The following is a 17763-nucleotide window of genomic DNA, read 5'->3' as shown; positions in this document are numbered from 1 at the left end:
CCACGAACTGCGCTACAGGGCTCGTAGATACTCTTGTCTATAACCCCCGGTATAATGGTGGCTGGTCTGAGGTGGAACAGTCGCTACAGTTTGGACTAAAATCTGCTGGTTTTTTTTTTTTAATTTAAGCAGGAGGAGGGGACACTGAAGGCGCTGAACCTCCGCGCGCGCTTTTGTTCACTTCTGTCTCCTCGCGACCAGCGGAACGCGCGCGCCGCTTGTTTTTATTCCACGCTCTTCTTTTTTGTCTCTCGCGCGCGGATCACTAAGACGTAAAAGTCAAACACATACACGCGTTTTTCCCGTTTTTTTTTTTTTACAGCGAAACTATAACTATCCACAGCTTCAGAAGCCGCCGCGTTTTTTTTAAATTGATGTTATTTTTATTTCTTTTTTTTTTTCACCTCAGTGACGGAACAACGACGGAGCGTCTGCACCGGGAACCGGCGCTCAGTCTGCTAGCTTCGTCGGCTAGCTCACATTCCTGTGCACTTTAAAACGCTGGGAATCTAGGAAACAAGGTGAGAGGAATTTGCTCTTAAATATTCATTATATAGAACCCGAGTCTCCAGAGCAAACTCCAGGCTGAAAATAAAGCCCTGAATGAATAACCGGTAAGATGTAAAAGGCGACAACGGACAATGAAACGTTTCCTAGTGTTTAATTAACAGGAACAGTGTTTACTGTTTATGCATGAACAGTACAAGAGTTCATTAGTTTACACTTGCTGTGCGAGTGCAGATTAAACCTCTTGCATAGAAGAGTTAAATATTGGTCTTGAAAGTCATTACGAGCTGGAAACAGATGTGATGTTAAAATGTAGATGTTTGACAAAAATGATGTTTTTCAATGGTTCCAAAAAAAATGGTTGAGTTGGATTTCGCGATTTCACAATACATATGCACCAGGATTAGGATATTTGGCTATATATAGCAGCACAATAAACATGCGAAAAAGACTTTCTAGCATCAATAATATGAGACAAATAGAAAATATTTAAAAAGTGGAAAATATTAGAGATGGTCAGTGGTATAACTGTACTGAGATTGGCCGTGACATCCCAAAAAAGTGTACTGTGAAATAATTTATGATAATATGAATGTAGTATTGTCATACTGCACACCTCTATACTCTAAAAAGAGTTTTAAACAGTACCATTTCTTATTGCTGCCATGGCACCGTTGTCTTTTACAGACAAACCTGCATGCAGTAAAATGTAATTTATTATTTATTTTAATTTACACTGTATACATGTTTCCAGCAGAAAGTTACATATTGATGGTAAACAATATTTAGGTACCACTACAGCAGCAAAGAAAAAATACAGTTTTATTCCCCAAGGGTGTACAATAAAACAATAAAGCTGAGGTGTCCTTAAATTGACTTGTCTGTTTGCTTTGTGTCATACTGCCAGAAAACGTCATCTTCTGCCCTGTTTGAAAAGCCACTTGTAATTCCAGCTTGATAAAAAACAACAACTTTTAAACAGCTTTCGCCTTTCTACCATGTCACTGGCAGTCAGGGAGAAACCTCATGAGGCTCTCCAGTCACTTTATATCCTATTTAGAAGGTTGCATGCTTTGTGATGCTTTAGGTTATGTGAAGTTTGACAAGTGGTGAGCACGATCGCTTTAAAGCTTGTCGCAGTGACAGTGGATCGCTGGTGGGAGAAGAAGGCAGAGTTGATCCATGATGGCACGCTGTCGTGCCTGTCTGTGCGGTTTCGTCTTTTCTATATGAGTCAGACTCAGGAGGCTTGAGGGCTGAAGAAAGAGGCGCACAGCACTCACTAGCATTTGGGCCATCAGTCTGGAACATGTCTTAGTATTTTACAAAAAGTGGTTGTATACAATATAATCATCTGTCCATGTTGTGTGCATGTCGCATGCGTGTGTTCCCTTGTTATTTGTCAAAGTGCATCTGAAATAGAGAGTGGCAGCGTATTGTGTTTATAGGAGCCCTGGGGAAATTTCAAGCAGCTGTTTGTAGCAAATTGCTTGCTGGTTCTTTCAGTGTCTCTCATGTCTTTTTGCTCTAGCTCTGCTTTTTTTCTTGTTTGACTATATCTGTCTTCACCACATCCCAATCTTCCTCACACCCAAACCCATTCATGCCCATCCTTTCTGTTTTGCAGTTTGCTTTAACATGTGTTAGAACTGCTTTTACATTCAGCAGTAGTATTTATCACAATGTTGTGATCGAAGCAGTCTCTCTCTCCCTGTTTGCCATGTCTCTCTCTCTCTCAGTCTGTCTCTGTCTGTCTGTCTGTCTGTCTGTCTGTCTGTCTCTCTCTCTCTCTCTCTCTCTCTCTCTCTCTCTCTCTCTCTCTCTCTCTCTCTCTCTCTTCCCCCACTCTGGTGAGATCAAACACCTCTCAGCACCTGCATTATTCATCATTTGTTTGACAACATGTACATTTTGACATCACTTGAAAAAATGCGGCGAGTGCTTGTAAATTCACTGTCACTGACGTTTTATCAGGACGTGGGAACCTTGTGATTCATCAGACCTCTGATAAACAACACGCCTCTGTAATCCTGTCAATGTCACTAACAGTGCATCTGTATTTAACTTCAAGGTGGCTTGGCAATATGCTGCCAGACGTTCATCTACACTGGCTCAACAGCAAAATTCCTTGTCTGCACTAGATCTAAACTACTTCTTCAGCACACACAAATGCCAAAAGTGCATCCTTATATTGTCATTAAAAGCGAGGACGAAATTGCTTTGGCAAAGCAACCCTGTTGTATTATGCTGTTTTTAGCAAGGTCCTGATTGATTCTCACTTATTTCAGTAATGTATTTCCTCCTCGCTGCACAAAGCTTAGCATCAACACTTGTAAGGAGAAGAATGTTGACAGGTGGAATTAAATTTGTACTTGAAAAGCATCCAAACAGCCCAATGTCTTCAGATTCCAGGAGATAATGTCCTTGTCATAAATTATCATGCAAAGAGCTTAATGGGCCGAGTCTACTGTGCGGATGACTGAAATTACTCAGGAAGCCTAAGCTGAGCACAACATAGTGAAAATGATGTTCATAGTGCTTGCTACTAAGCCTGTACCATATAATGTATTTCCTCATTGCAGAACCAAAGTTGCTTCCACCAGGATTCATAAATCTAATTGTGTTGGTATATACTCATTCACACAGCAAGGCTGTGTGTCTCTGTTTTATACAAGGTCTTTTTCAGCACACTATTGAATATAGTATCTTAGGATAACTTCTCTTCAGATTTCAGAATTTTCAATTTTCCTTATACCTGTGTGTGTGTGTGTGTGTGTGTGTGTGTGTGTGTGTGTCTGCGTGTGTGTTTGTGTGTGTGTGCAAAGTGGGATTTTCTCAAATGTGTTGGGCTCTAGACATACATGACCTCTATTGGATACTGTATATATTTTTTACTGTTTGTTTAACCTTATGACCCTGAATGAGTGCACATTTAGTCTGCCCTCTTGGACCACACACAAATCAGTCAGTCTCTGTGTGGGTGTCCACCATGAATATTGATCAGACGTGAGATTGGCTTCATTATTCAAGACAGAGTTTCCTTCTCTTCAAAAGCTTTAAAGAATTGGTTAGATTGCAGTATTTGAAAGATACATTAATAAAAAGGTTTTTATTTTTTTGTGAAGTCTATTGTAACAAAGATTTTTTAAAATATATTCTGAGATCATTGGGATACTCCTAGTTTTATAGAAGGAAACTTGTAAATACAAAAAATAAATAAACAAACAAATAAATAAATATGAATATGCTATGCAGGCTTCAAAAGTTCATTCATTCATTCATTCATCTTCTACCGCTTATCCGAACTACCTCGGGTCACGGGGAGCCCGTGCCTATCTCAAGCGTCATTGGGCATCAAGGCAGGATACACCCTGGACGGAGTGCCAACCCATCGAAGGGTGCAGGCTTCAAAGGTTGACTTTAAGAAAAGTGTTAGAGCTGAGCAATTGTCTCTGATTGGGCTCGGGTGGAATTTTTATGCTGAAAAGTTGATAGCTGAAACAAATAAATTATCCAGATTCATTTTAAGGCAGTATTGTGGATTGATTTTTTCTTAGATCATTTTGAAATTGTATGATTATTGCAGCTTGAAAAACACTAAATAAGGATTTATTAATTGGTCCATTAAAATTCAGCACTGGACAGTTCCCTCACATTCAATATCTTTCCAGTCTGTTTGGTCGAACCTGCAAAAATATATGAGTTACATCTTTTCCAAATCAGAAGAAATGCCATTTCCAGCTTGTATGGCTCAAAATGACATGTATATGACTTGTTTGGGTTTCATTTATTGGTTAAATTATTGAGTTGAAAAAGCTCCATGTTGCCTGTGATTATCCTCTCATCAGTGTGAGGTGAGGCAGAAATATTTACTACATAAATGTTACTGTACCATTTAAAGTTGCGCTTGCTGTAGGCTAATTCAAAAGAAGGGTTAGAAACTGAATCACATGGGCGGCAAATTACTTCCCACATTTCCCACACCCCTCCATCCAGCCAAATCCTCCTAAGAGTTTCTTCATTAATCCTCTGTTCTATGTGATTGATATTAAAAGAAACCTCCACTAATCTTATAACTATCACCCATATCCTGGGAGACAGAGAAAGAGTCGGAGAAAGAACCACTAAGGCTTATAAGGGTACTGAAGGTAACATAGTGTAATTCATTTCTACAAATCCTTCTATTTTTCACAGGGGTCTATTTCAGTTTCCCTTCACGGTCTTTGCAAATGTAATATTGCATTATGAGATATTGCTTTCTCTCAGCAAATCATTTAAATTTATATGGTGAGAGAAATTATTAGGGGTCTCTGCCATCCTAATTTCATTAAGCAAAAATTTTGTCATTAAAGCTTTAACAGTTATGTTTAGCATGTTTTATTGTACCATGATTTGGGATTGGGCAGCACTGTGACACATGTTGCTACCTGGGTCAAAACCAGGGTCCCTGGTTTGATCCTCGGCTCAAGCTTCTTTCTGTTGTGAATTTCTCCTCACATGTTTTCCCTGTGTCACTGAGGGTTTCCTCCTGATCCTCTTGTTTCCTCTCACCACACTGTCTTAAGCTACACTGAATTGCCCATAGGTATGAATAAGTGTGAATGAGTGTGTGTGCATGGTACCCCATTATGGGTGTATTTCCAAACCCCAGTAGCAACACTGGGTACATAAAGCAGAAGTTCAATGAATCTTTGTGGAAAACCGAAAGTTTCGGACACACCCTAACACACCAGCTTGTAACCAATTTTGCTGAGTTTGGTTGTGATTCCCTGGTACTAAGTCAGATGGATCTGCAGCCTTGCAGGCTCTGTACAAAGTATGCCTTGCTCCACAACAGGTGGTCCTGTTATAAGGTGCATCTGAACTGTGCAAAGGGCAGCCGAATGAGATGATACAGGTGAGGAGCTTATACTCAATCCTCTCAACCTTTCTGTTGAACTGGATCACAGCAGTTTTCCCCGGATCAGCACAAGCACCACACACACCAGACATCTGTTCTGAGCCAAAGCAGACTCTGGTGATTGCTTTTTTGAGTCTCTCAATTCAGTTCGGTTTGTCACAGGTCAGATGTCCTTGCAGAAAACTTTATTCTCTGGTTCTGTATAACCTGTAATGAAATTTTTATTGGCAGACTAAAGTGGCTGTACAAAGAGAAATGAGTTATAGTCCTCTTTTGTAAAAATTAGTGTCATTTTTTGGAATTGGTGTCCAGCAGTGATGAAAAAATGAAATGGTCTTAAAATGGTTGTGTTTTTATAGCTTTCTTGATAGTTATTTAAGGAGAAAATTGGGCTTTCTACAGTAAATTGTTTGACTTTGTTGTCAGTGATGTATAAAATGTATAATATATATAATAAAATCTTATATAAAAATCAATTATTTTCTGATATTTGCATCCACCTACTTCGATTTCACTTTGCGCAATTTCAAATCGATGAACTTTAAACTACTGAATCTACCAATTTTTAAAGTGTAGACCTATAGAAAACAAGTACAGAGTGGGAATTACAGATTTCTAAAACATTGACAAGAAGGAAGTTTATTATTATCATTTCACAAAGTAGTCAGCTGGCTGAGGTTAATTACTGAACCATTTAGCTTTCTTTAGAAACCAGTCACACTAGGGCTCTACCCTGGTGAAATAATTAGCAAAAGCTAAAACACCAGCTTAAAGAGAGAGATAACAGGTCATCATGCTGATAAAATGTTATTGCAGCTAAAAATTCAGGAAGAAATTTGTTTTGCAACGGTTACATTTATCTCGAGGCAAAAGAAGAACCTATATAAACTGTATATATATAAACAATATATCGACAGATAACACTTGAGATGGGAGCGATGCTGGTGAAAACAACATGAATGTTTAAGTGATGCATTCCCATGCCATCTTTGACAGCAGTCAGTTTAACAATTGGCATTGAGCAGCTTGACAGAGGACGTCTATGTGCAAATCTTCCTTTGAAATTGCCTTTCTATTTTGTTTGCTGCAATAAGACTTAAAAGTTGGGGCTGTAAGCAGTTCCCCTCTGTAATTAACTGTCATTTTGTGCAATAAATATAAAATGGAGAAACGTTTGAAAAAAGTTTAAAAAGTTTGAAAGACAGCGAAATATTTCCACAGAGAAATGAATGAGTTTTGATGAGTGGTAATTAGGGACTCAGAACAAGCAACTGTGGCTGAAATGTATTTGTTGTTGGTTATGTGGGAGATATTGGCCTTCAGCCAAACACTTGAATGTGTAGATATTTTACTATAATACAATGAAGTCCATGATCCTTCAACTGGATTGTTTTTCACACCCTTCTACTATTCCCTGGTATCAAGCAATATTCAAACTCATTATATTTTACCTCATGAGTTTATACAGCTGGATGCGCATTACTCAAGTGTACTTGGGCATCCACCTCCACTGATTAAAACAATGTGAAGCCCACAAGGACTGGTTTTTAGTCAGGTTACATCTAAATCCTGCTGCAGTGCGACACTTTAAGTGGATTTTTTTTTTCCACTGTTGTGTGTCACTCTTAGCTAACCACTAACTGGTGTCATGAATAAGAATGAGAGAGGCAGATGATGTTAACACCCGTGGCATTAATTACAGCTTTAACATTGCAACAGAAGACCTTTATAACAGATTAAAATCCTTTTAGATTGTCTTAAAATTTTTACTGGCAAAATAATTATAAACGAACATTAAAAAGTAAACAAAACAGTAGAACAACAAATAAGTGTAAAACATTATGAACAATCCCCCTGCAACTTTTGCAGATACCAGTGCTTTACTCTGTGTCAAAGCCAATGAGTGCATTTATATGCACATTAATAATATGAGCTTTATCTGATTACTGCAGCTGCCAAATAATTATTTAAATAGTTATGCAAATTCTAGGCTGTGAGTGATAGTTTACATCAGTTTAAAGACGATTTGAGCCACCAGGAGTAGAAGAATAAGTGAGCTATTCAGCACAAGTATAACATTAATTTGATATGCTGATTTTCCACAGGAGAAGCAGTAAACACCATTGACAAAACAGCTTGAAGAACAACTCTGTGAGCAGTTTGAAACCATAATTTTGTAAATTACCAGTAAAAGTTTTGCTCCACAAAAAAAAAAAAAAAAAATGTTTGCATTTAACTACACGTCCTTCATGGGTGGATTTGTTGGGATGTTGCATACGTGCATGTATGTCAGATTAAACCCCATTACTGACTGAAATAGACATGAAGTTTATCCAGTACCTTTTTAATGATTAGGATACTGTCTTCAGTTTGGTCACCTCCTGTTAATACTGCATCATAAGGGAATTGTATCACCCTTGGAGAAAAGCAGCATCTACCCTCTTCCTTATACACATAAAAGGCAGAATCAGCTAAAATTGCCATTGTTGAGAGAGAGAGGAACACACCATACCTCCCATCCAGAGTGTAGAGCCAATTATGCAACTCTGGCTCCTGGCCATGGATGTGAGCAAACATTATTCTGTTGGGAGTCCATTATCAGATTACTTAAGTGCATGTAAACCCAGTGGATGCATTTTTTTTACATTTATATTTTTTGCAGATTAGTTGTAGGTTCAGTTGTAGAACACAGGCTTCATGTTGAGCTGTAACCATGTCTCAGGCTTGCTCTGTGGTGTTGGGGTAGGAAAAGAGTGATCTTGGCTGCTCATCTATTTGTCTGTGTCAACCTTGTCTGCAGTCAGGACACAGCAAAACATCTTTTCTCCAAAGTACGTTTTTGGACAGGTACATGGCACCTGATTACATGGGCTTTTGTTGCAGTGACCAGCACTTTAAATGAATGTTTTTGTAAAGATGCACTTGTGTTTATCTATGTTTAATTGATGTGTAAATTGTGGTAAATCTGGTTGTATAGCATCTGTTGTATATAAACCTACTTTGTGGTAATTTCTGTGGCAAAAATCCTTAAAAAAAGACCTCGACGTCTTGTCTTCCTGACATGTTCATAATTTACAGTATTTAACAGATTATCATTTTGGTGTTTAGCGATCTTATTACTTCTGTAACATGGCTAAGAAAAAAGACATGGCCTTTCCCTTCTCTATTGTTATTTCAGTGTAGGCAAGAGGGTCAAACCACACTTAATGTTGTGTTTATTATCTGAAATGCAATCATTCTGCTTGATTGCACTGGCATTCATAATCAGAACCTCAAGGCCACTCTTCTCACCAGTGGCTTCTTGAAATCAAAGCAGAGTCATTTTTGTGTATTAAATGCTCACCATCATGTGGAAAGTACCATTAATTTTATGAATTTTGTTTCAATTAGTAATGCTATTAAGGGCCACTCGTCAGGACATCACCGCTTGTACAAACAACATGAATTAGAACAAATATTTTAACATTATTATAATTTTAACATTTGTTCACCCACCTTATGTCTGTTGAATTTTAGACTAAGTTCATGGCAAAATGTGTCAGCTTTCACATTTCGCATTTGTGAATAAAGTATGTTTGATTATCAGGATTCTGATTTGAAAAGGTCATGACAGAGTGGGATTTTGTTATGAGTGGGATTGTTTGAACTCAGCTGTGTTTCACTAGTTCCTGTGTTGTTATCGATATGCATACAAGGTCAGGATATACATTTTATATCTGTGTCCTAACGGGTCCATGCCTTTCTCTTTCCTCCACATACCTCATTTGTGCCTCCATGTCCTAGACATTCATCTCTTTGTGTTAAATTATGCTGCAGTAAGTAGTGGTATCTTCACTGCTCTAACCTGGATTATGTATCATCATGTTGGGAGGAGAGATGTTCTCGCTTATTTAATCATGCACTGTATATATGGGTGCAGCAGCTCATACAGTATGATAAATAAATAACAGCCCAGTTATGAGCTTATAAAGTGCTGGGTAGTTGATGTCTGTACTCTACTGCTTGCTGTTTGCTGTGACTTAATGGATGAATGTTTTTAGTCAACACTTAGGTGAACATCCCAGTGCATGCTCATTATGTCTGTGTGCATGCTTATGCTGAACTGTGACTAAAAGTGCGAATGGATTATGAGCTTGTTAAAAATGGTCTTTAGTCAATGTAGCTACAGTTACATGTAATAGAAATTCTCACTTGCTCTTTCTCCAGCCCCATTCTCTTCCTCTCTTTCTCTAGGCAGTCAGGAGAATGGTGGAAAGAAGAAAAACATGAATTAATTGGCCAAATTTGAGGCGTCAGTAAAAATTTGAGATACTCCCATAAGGGTCTGTAACAGTTGGTATCTCTGACAGGATGGCATTTATCACACCTGTTAGTGCTGGATTGCTTTCAGTTTGCCACTGTATTGGAGCAAAATCATGCTCCTTAACCTCAGATGAGATGTTTGTGGAACTCAACGTAGAAGTGGGAATTCTTGAAAGAGGATTATTATACTTTCTTGTACTGTTTCTTTCAATCAGCTTGAGTTGTATCCAATCGGTGTAGAGCAAGATGTTCGGTGTAGAGCAAGATGTTGAGTTGTATCCAATCGGTGTTTTTCCAGCAAGATAGTGCTGTTAATTTTTGGCAGTGTATAGATAAATTTTTGTCTTTTGGCCTTCAAAACCAATGAATGTAATCTTTCTTTAAAAAAAGATACTATCAGAGTGCTGCAAAATAATAATGTGTATCTTTCACTAACTGAATACAAGTAACTCTTTGCTATCTTTATATGCAAGGTTATGACAAATGAAGCCGATCCAGAGGATTAGAACTGTGTGATAGTGAAGGAGAGGTGTTTAGAGTACCTCCGATAGATATCATTTGACCTTTATCTTCCTTTCTGCTGGAAAAAATACTGCTCCATTTATGCTTAAAGCATCTCTCTGTCTTTCTTGCTCGCTTGCTCTCTCTCGGGAAGACCAGATGCTGAGGTGAACACAGTAGTTGGCAGTCGAAGGCAAAGTTTGCAAAGTTTATCCATCAAGTAGCCACATTGCTGTACAGAACAGAGAACCAGCAGTGGGAGAGAGAAAGAAAGAAAGAAATTAGAAGACCACGAGAAGTTAAAAAGCACTAGAGAGGTACAGAGGTAACATTTAATAGCATTAGTTACTCTCAGGAACAAGAACAGGGGTATTTATATTAAGAGCATGTGACACTTCATTGTACAATTCTTAGCTATATCCATTTCAGTTTCAGATTGAAATACAACAAAATCTCAAAACGTTAAAGGATGGTGAATACGCATACAAGCCACTGAACATTATTAGTACAAAAGTTATTTTTGGTTCAATATCTTTTGGTATTTCCTATTGGAATGGCTAAGGAATGGCTAATAAAATTTACAGTTGTTTTGAAATCTTATTAGCTCTAAGCATGCATGTTGTGGGACCAAGCAGCAGCAACAATGTGAGTGGAATTGTCGGGCCTGTTAGTCATTAATATCACTGCTCCACTGAATGCTTACTGCCTGTGTGCCATTTTGAGATACGCAGCTCCTTCAGTTTTCTGTTAATGTTAGGCTTCAATGTTCCAGCCACTCCAACTGAGCTTGGCATCTCTTAACCCAGTATTTGTTCACAATAGTACTTTATCAGCTCCATGCCATGCAGAATTCTAGTGAGCTAAAATGGATTTGCTGAATTTTACATGAGTGAATGTATAGCAGATGCATTGAGGCTTAACCTTGCTTCTCCACTAAACCATAATTACTGTGTTATTATAATAACAGTAATGTGAATTCTTCTGAATTTACAGTCATGCGACTGTTGCTGATTCATTCTCAGAATATGGTGACAAAACTGTTCCTGTTCCTTAATTTATTGTTAATTTATTTGTTTCATTGACCAGTTAATATTGTTGTATAACATTTCTTAATGTTATGGTTTCTAAGCAATAAAAAAGGTTACACTTTACTACTACTTCACTATTAAGGTCATGAGTTTAAATCTCAGTGCTGCAAAGCTGCTACTGCTAGGCACTTGAGCAAGACCTCAAAGAAAATGTTGATAATTTCACAAACCTGTTTTTTGAAATCACAAAATTAAATAGAAAGAGACTCCATTTCCACCAACACCAGTAGACATTCCTCCCTTAAGTTATAACCTATAAGTTATTCATTTGAGTTACTGGATTAATAACTTTCAATCTTCCTGTAAAATATTTTACCAAAAAATTACCAAAAAAGAAAAAGATTTAATAGTATGATTTATCGTTATGGAACGACTAATGATGTGTATTCATGCTTGGATTCTGTTAACGTTGTCTTGGAAAATCTATCTTTATTCCGCTGGTCTTATTGAGAATGGTTTTACTGTACCACATTAAAGAATCAAGAATATTTTGAAAGTGTTAACTAAGAATAGTTATTTGATGAATAAACTATTTATAATCCTGAAGAATTCTAACACTGGGATTCATAAACATTTCAACAAATTACGACGTTGATGTCAACCCTATTTCACTTATCTACTGAACAGCAGTAAGCTAGTATTTTATCAGAGATGTGTGGTTTTGCCCCTTGCTCTGCACATGCTGAATGTTAAAATTAAGGGATTTTATATGGTGGCAGATTATGAGTCACTGTGGCACTAATACTGGTACTTGAAATGCTCTTATGAGAGTGGTCCAATTATAGCTCTTAATATTTTCAAGACTGAAGACCCAGTAAATGTGCGCTCTTGCTGTGCATTTACCACATTTAAAGCGGCCTGGTGCTTGATTTATTTCTGCAGGCAATATCTTATGAATTTGAGGATTCAATGAATATATGGAAACTGCCTCATAAAAATGTTCCTTTTTTAGTTTCCTTAATATTTCTTTTTTTTTTTTTTTTTTTTTTACATATTTGGAAATGCTGGTGCTAAACTAAAGCCCTTCTTTATTGCCCTCTACTTGTCACTTCATATAGTTTTATGTTCTTACAATTAATCAGATTTGAGATTACTTTCACTTTTATAGTTGATCTTAGGTTTTTATGGATACAAATCCATTCTATATTAGTGAACTAATGTCCAGTTAAGATTTACTACAGAGACATCCCTTAATTTATATAATTAAATTATAGGGGTAAAGGAGAGAAAGAAAAATGTATTGATGATGGAGAAGACAAACCAATGCACACATTTACATTAAATTCATACGGTCAGTATGTAAAATACAGGACTTTAGTTATATCTTGTTTTATTAGAGATTAACTGAGGTCAGGTACAGCTGCTGCAAATGTTTAGTTTACTTTATTTAAGAATTATAACTAAATGTATAAAGCGATTATTTAGAATATTCATTATTTCTAAAGGTTAGATGAACCGCACAGCAACGTTTCCTATGATACAGGAAGTTAAATGGTCATTCTCTCTATAAGTTCCCTTTAATACTGCTTCTGCTCCGATTTTGTTGTTACCCCCTTTTTAAAATGTCCCATCAGTCCCCTTGGACCTGAGTTGGTCCAGAGGAGGATGATTAATGAATGGGATGTTGCATCAGAGGTTTTCCCATTTATAATTATCTGGTGCTGACATTTTGAACTATGAGTTTAAATCCAATTACCAAAGCACTTGTGTTGGTTACACCGTGCAGTTGGTGAAGTGAAAAAGAAGAGGAAATGGCTTCTTTATGCAGAAAAGATCAAAAATAGAAAATTCCACATTAAAGAAGATGCAGGCTAAGAAGCCTTCTTGATAAAACTTCAGGTTTTTTTTGAGAGAATAAGCAATCCATTGGCTTACATAATTATACCCAATCTATAGCTACATACAGTATATATGTATTTATTTTAAAGACTAAAAGAGTTTCAACAAACAATCATAGAGTAGAGCTGTCATGGTTTAAGACAGCAGACCATGAAAAACACTGTGGCTGTCTGGCAGATTGTGTCAAGCTTCATTTAGGCACTGAATTAAACCAAACACAGTATTTGAAAGTTGAGCAGGATGAATTGTACATTTTGTCCGTGATCACATATGAGTCGATAAATCAGTAGCTTAGGCCCCAAGGACTAGCAGATTCAATGCTTTTTTTTATTCATGGTTCCTAGGGAGACAAGTAGGCTTAACAAACCTGAGAAGAAAAACAAATACTCTGTTGCAAAACTAACCCATTATATCCGTAATGTGCTTTAAGGTAGTGCAATACACCTTGATACTGTAACTGTAGCTGTAACCAAAGTTTGGGTCTGAAGAGCACTCAGAGGCTTTTGCTTGCCAGTGAAGCGAAGAAATACAGTCGGGTACATAAATATTTGGACAGTGTTGCAGTTTATATATCAGTGTCTTATATATTAGTGCCTAGTGCATTAGTAGTGCCTCTATACACTATCCCTACAGATTTGAAGTGAAGTAGGCAATATGTGTTTGAAGTGTAGACTTTCAAATAATAGTGAATTAAGAATATTTAGGAATAGTAGCCTTTTTTTATACAGTCCCTCCATTTTCACAGGCTCCTAAGTAATCGTACAAACTAACATAAAATAAGGATTATTAGTGTTTGGATGCAAATCATTTTCAGTCTGAAACCCATAAACTTCAGCAAATGCAGTTTCCTTTCTTGAGATGCTTTTGTCAAACCTTTGCAGCAGCTTCCTTCATCTGCTGTTGTTTGTGGGTTTTAGAAACTTCCATTTTTCTTCTGCATGCTCAGTTTGGTTGAGGTCAGGTGACTTAGCCATTTAAGAACTGTTATTTCTCTTGGGTAAGATGCTGTTCATGGTATGTTTTGGATCATTATCCAGCTGTATTGTGAGGAAATGTCCTATAGGTTTTGCAGCATCTGACTGAATACGAGCAGAAAGTACAGCTCTATACAGAATTTAACCCTGCTACTGTACTTCTATCAGCAGACACATCAGTGACCCAGTTCCATTGGCAGCTATAACACCGTCTTCACCATATTTGACAGATGTGGTATGTACTGGATCATGAGCCCTTTTTTTCTTTCTATCTCCATACACTTCTCTTCCCATCATTCTGCTACATATTAATCCTGGTTTCATCTACCCAAAGAATCTTGTCCCAGAACTGGGCAGGCTTTTTTTTTTTTTTTAGATGTTTTTCTAGCAAAATAAAGTCTAATCTGACCTTTATGTTCTTGAGTGTTTGTAAAACCTATGTATTCACATTCATGAAGGCATTTTTTTTTATTGTAGCCATGTGTGTGTTCTTGACTTGTCTAGATGTCATGAAGGGCATTTTTGTTCACCAAAGAAAGAAATCTGCCAACATACACTTTAGTTGTCTTCTGTGGTATTCTGAAAATTAAAGCTAAAATTCTACACATCAATCACATCCCAGCTGCTTAATTTCATATGCATTGTATTGATTTGCAGACGCAAATCTGTATCACTGACCAAATAATTTTGGACACAGTATGTACATGATCTGTCCATCGCTGGGTCAGCGCCAACAAACAAAACACGAAACATGGCAGGTATGAAATAAATATTGTTAACAAGTAAAATAAAATTTCTTGGAAAGGATTAGTTGGTTTTGGTTGGTTTAGTTGGAGATGCACTTTGTTATGCTGATAATTTGGCTTTACTTAAAACCACAATAGATGTAGATTAAAACAAATAGCACGCATCGGCTTGCAGAATATTTTTTTAAACTGAAGCACCAAATCAATATGGCACCAGGGTTTCTTTATATGTGTAAGACAAAGAATCATTGTGACCCTTGAATAATGTTACATTTCGTCCATCCATTTCTTCTTTTTCTTATCTCTCTTTTTTTCTGTTCTTGTTTCACACTCTCTTTAATTGGTTCCTCTCTCACTTTATCACCATCTCTAAACCGGTGTTGTCCTTTAGAAAAAGAGTGTGCTGGAAACATCCACAGATTTTTTTTTATGACTCCTTAAATTCTTTGAGTGTGACTATTTAATTAACACATGTGTATGTATGCATTATACAGTATGTTCAGTTTCCTGTAGATGCCTCAGATTGTCATGCACATCCTGAAGGAACTATGCAGTTCAAACCCCCCTTTGTCCATTACATTCGTATGAAATTATTTCTCCTGCTTATTGTTTGTTTGGTTGGTTGTTTTTCTGCAGTTTGTAGCTGAATAATTTCTGTTTTCTTTTATTTTCTAATCTAATTCCCTCATTGTCTTTATCAGTCTGCCTGACTGCTTGATCAATTGATTGAATGTTTTAAGTCCTACACGTCATACCGTAGAATTACAGATATAGTGATGTCTAAATAATTAAATTTAGGCATGACAAGTACGTTCAATCCACTTTAAGTATCAATTTCTTATTAAACAAGTCTTATACTGTGATATTAAAATTGCATCATGTTTGCTTTCTGATGTTTAATTTGGTTTTCCAGAAATGGGTATGAAAATCTATTTGCACCAAAGAAAGGAATACAAATCCTATATCCTATAATGTCATTCATCAAAAGCAGAACTTGTCATAGTTGCTTCATCCTTACCTGTTTCTGACAGTCTGCGGGTGTTTGGGTGCGCGTTTATAATACGTTAGAAGGGAAGTCCATTGTGTTTCCGTTGATTAATGATATCCACTTATAATTCTGATGTGAGGCAGTGTTTTAAAACAGATGTGTGAAGAGCACGAGTCTTTGTGGTTTGAAGGATCGACATCTGTAGAGGCAGCATATGTTTCATACCTCACAATGTAGATAATGGTTGAGGGATAATTGAGCTAGCTGTGTTTTTATAAAGGGATCAGAGTCAGTGGGCTGGGACTGAGCACCAGAGGTTGGTATGACATCTGGTCTGAGACTTTAGCACATTTGCATATTTTTCTATGGTCAGGAACACACACACAAACTCACACATACACACACACACACACACACACAAATTGCATCTACTTTTGCTTTATCTCTTTCAGTTTGCATAATACATTGCTTCAGTCTGACACACATTGGCTTTGGCATTCTATGCAAGATAATGCTTTGTATATTTCCAAATGATACTAGAAAACAATTCATGAGAGGCAAAGAGCAGGAAGCCTTATTATAACATGGCTGTTGGCAGAACACTGCTTCTCTCCTGCCCAACCTGGTGAGACTCAAGCATTATTTTCTGTCTCTTCCCACCTGTTTCTCTTCTTTTTCCAGGACAGGCCTCAGCACTGGGACAGCACACCCATCTTGTATAACTTTTCTTAATGAGAAACAAAAAGGGCTTTGAGCCAAAACCATGTTCCTGTTTGTTCAGGTTTAGCCAATGCCTAGGGTTCATCTTGATCTTGTGCTTTAATTTTCTTAATCCCTGAAGCAGTGCTAACTTGGCATTACCACTGATTTTGATGAAATAACTTTTATTTTAGAGACAAGAGCAGATCCTCAAGTCATGCAAATTAACAGATCAGGTCTGGCAGCATAGTTCAGAAATACAGCATCCTCAAAGACCATACATGCAGGTCACAGTGCACAGATAGCATGATGGTAACTTTGATTAAGTGTTGGGGATCTTAACAGTTCCCAGTCAGCGAAGGTTAGATTTATCCTCTGCCAGGATTGTTCATTTGCCGAGAGGCTGGAGCAGCCAGGGGATGGAGGATGGCATGAAATATAGCACATGGAGGCTGCAGAGACCAGGCAAAATAATTAAGTGATGACATGGTGTCCAGGCCCCCCGGACAAAAGCCACCGCTCATGTTCTGGTAATTTGCCCTGACACTGTTTATGAATGTGGTTTTCATTTTGTTCTGCTTCTGAACCCAGCTTTCTTGCAACAACTGCAGTTTCCCAGTGGACTTTTTTGTTATTGTTTTGTAGCAATTGGTATAAAGTAGAAAGTCGGATAGACACATACATATTATAAGATTGCTGTCTGAATATTCCTGCAAATCATGGATTTAAAAAAAAATCCTGGTTGAAAAAAACTTGATATGTCACAGCAGCAAGATTTTCCTGTGCCGCAGCACTCAGTTGAGAAAAGCAGACACACATTTGGTGCTGTCAGTGGCCTGGCTCACACAGAATAAGCTTTTTGTCACTTTATATTTCAAAGCAAGGGTCTATAGCAAGGGTTTCATTCTTTAAGTTGTTGAAAAGAGTTGGCGAATAAAAACAATATGTTTGAGAGTCTTTAGGAGACGGGCGCTTAGTTGTCATTGCCAGGACATGTTTTATTGGCAGGATGGTCCTGTGAATTGTAAAGATAGAAAAGGAAGCTGTTTTTCAGCCGATTTCAGCCTTGATTAGATTGTGGGGAGGTCCTGTAGGTGTTGTTTTTCTATCTGTGTCTTGAATGCATTTCACACAGTCTACTATCCTTTGATGCCTGCTGCATTGTGGAACTTTTACTTTTGTATATGAAATGGCTTTGAAAACATGAACTGCTTTGTGA

General features: G+C 37.4%; 1 protein-coding gene across 2 annotated transcripts in view; it reads left to right on the top strand.

The window, feature by feature from the left end:
- The first annotated feature begins 344 nt into the window (after positions 1–344).
- Positions 345–17763, top strand: part of ncanb (neurocan b) — a 93053-nt gene continuing 75634 nt past the window's right edge. For both annotated transcript variants that reach the window (XM_060880076.1, XM_060880068.1), the window contains exon 1: positions 345–521. The gene's annotated coding sequence lies outside the window, so the exon portion shown is untranslated. The remainder of the gene's footprint in view (positions 522–17763) is intronic.

Source organism: Tachysurus vachellii, chromosome 1 (genome assembly GCF_030014155.1).
Source record: "Tachysurus vachellii isolate PV-2020 chromosome 1, HZAU_Pvac_v1, whole genome shotgun sequence".
NCBI lineage: Eukaryota > Metazoa > Chordata > Actinopteri > Siluriformes > Bagridae > Tachysurus > Tachysurus vachellii.
The sequence above is the reverse complement of the archived record's forward strand: the minus strand, read 5'-3'. Positions and strand labels throughout refer to the sequence as shown.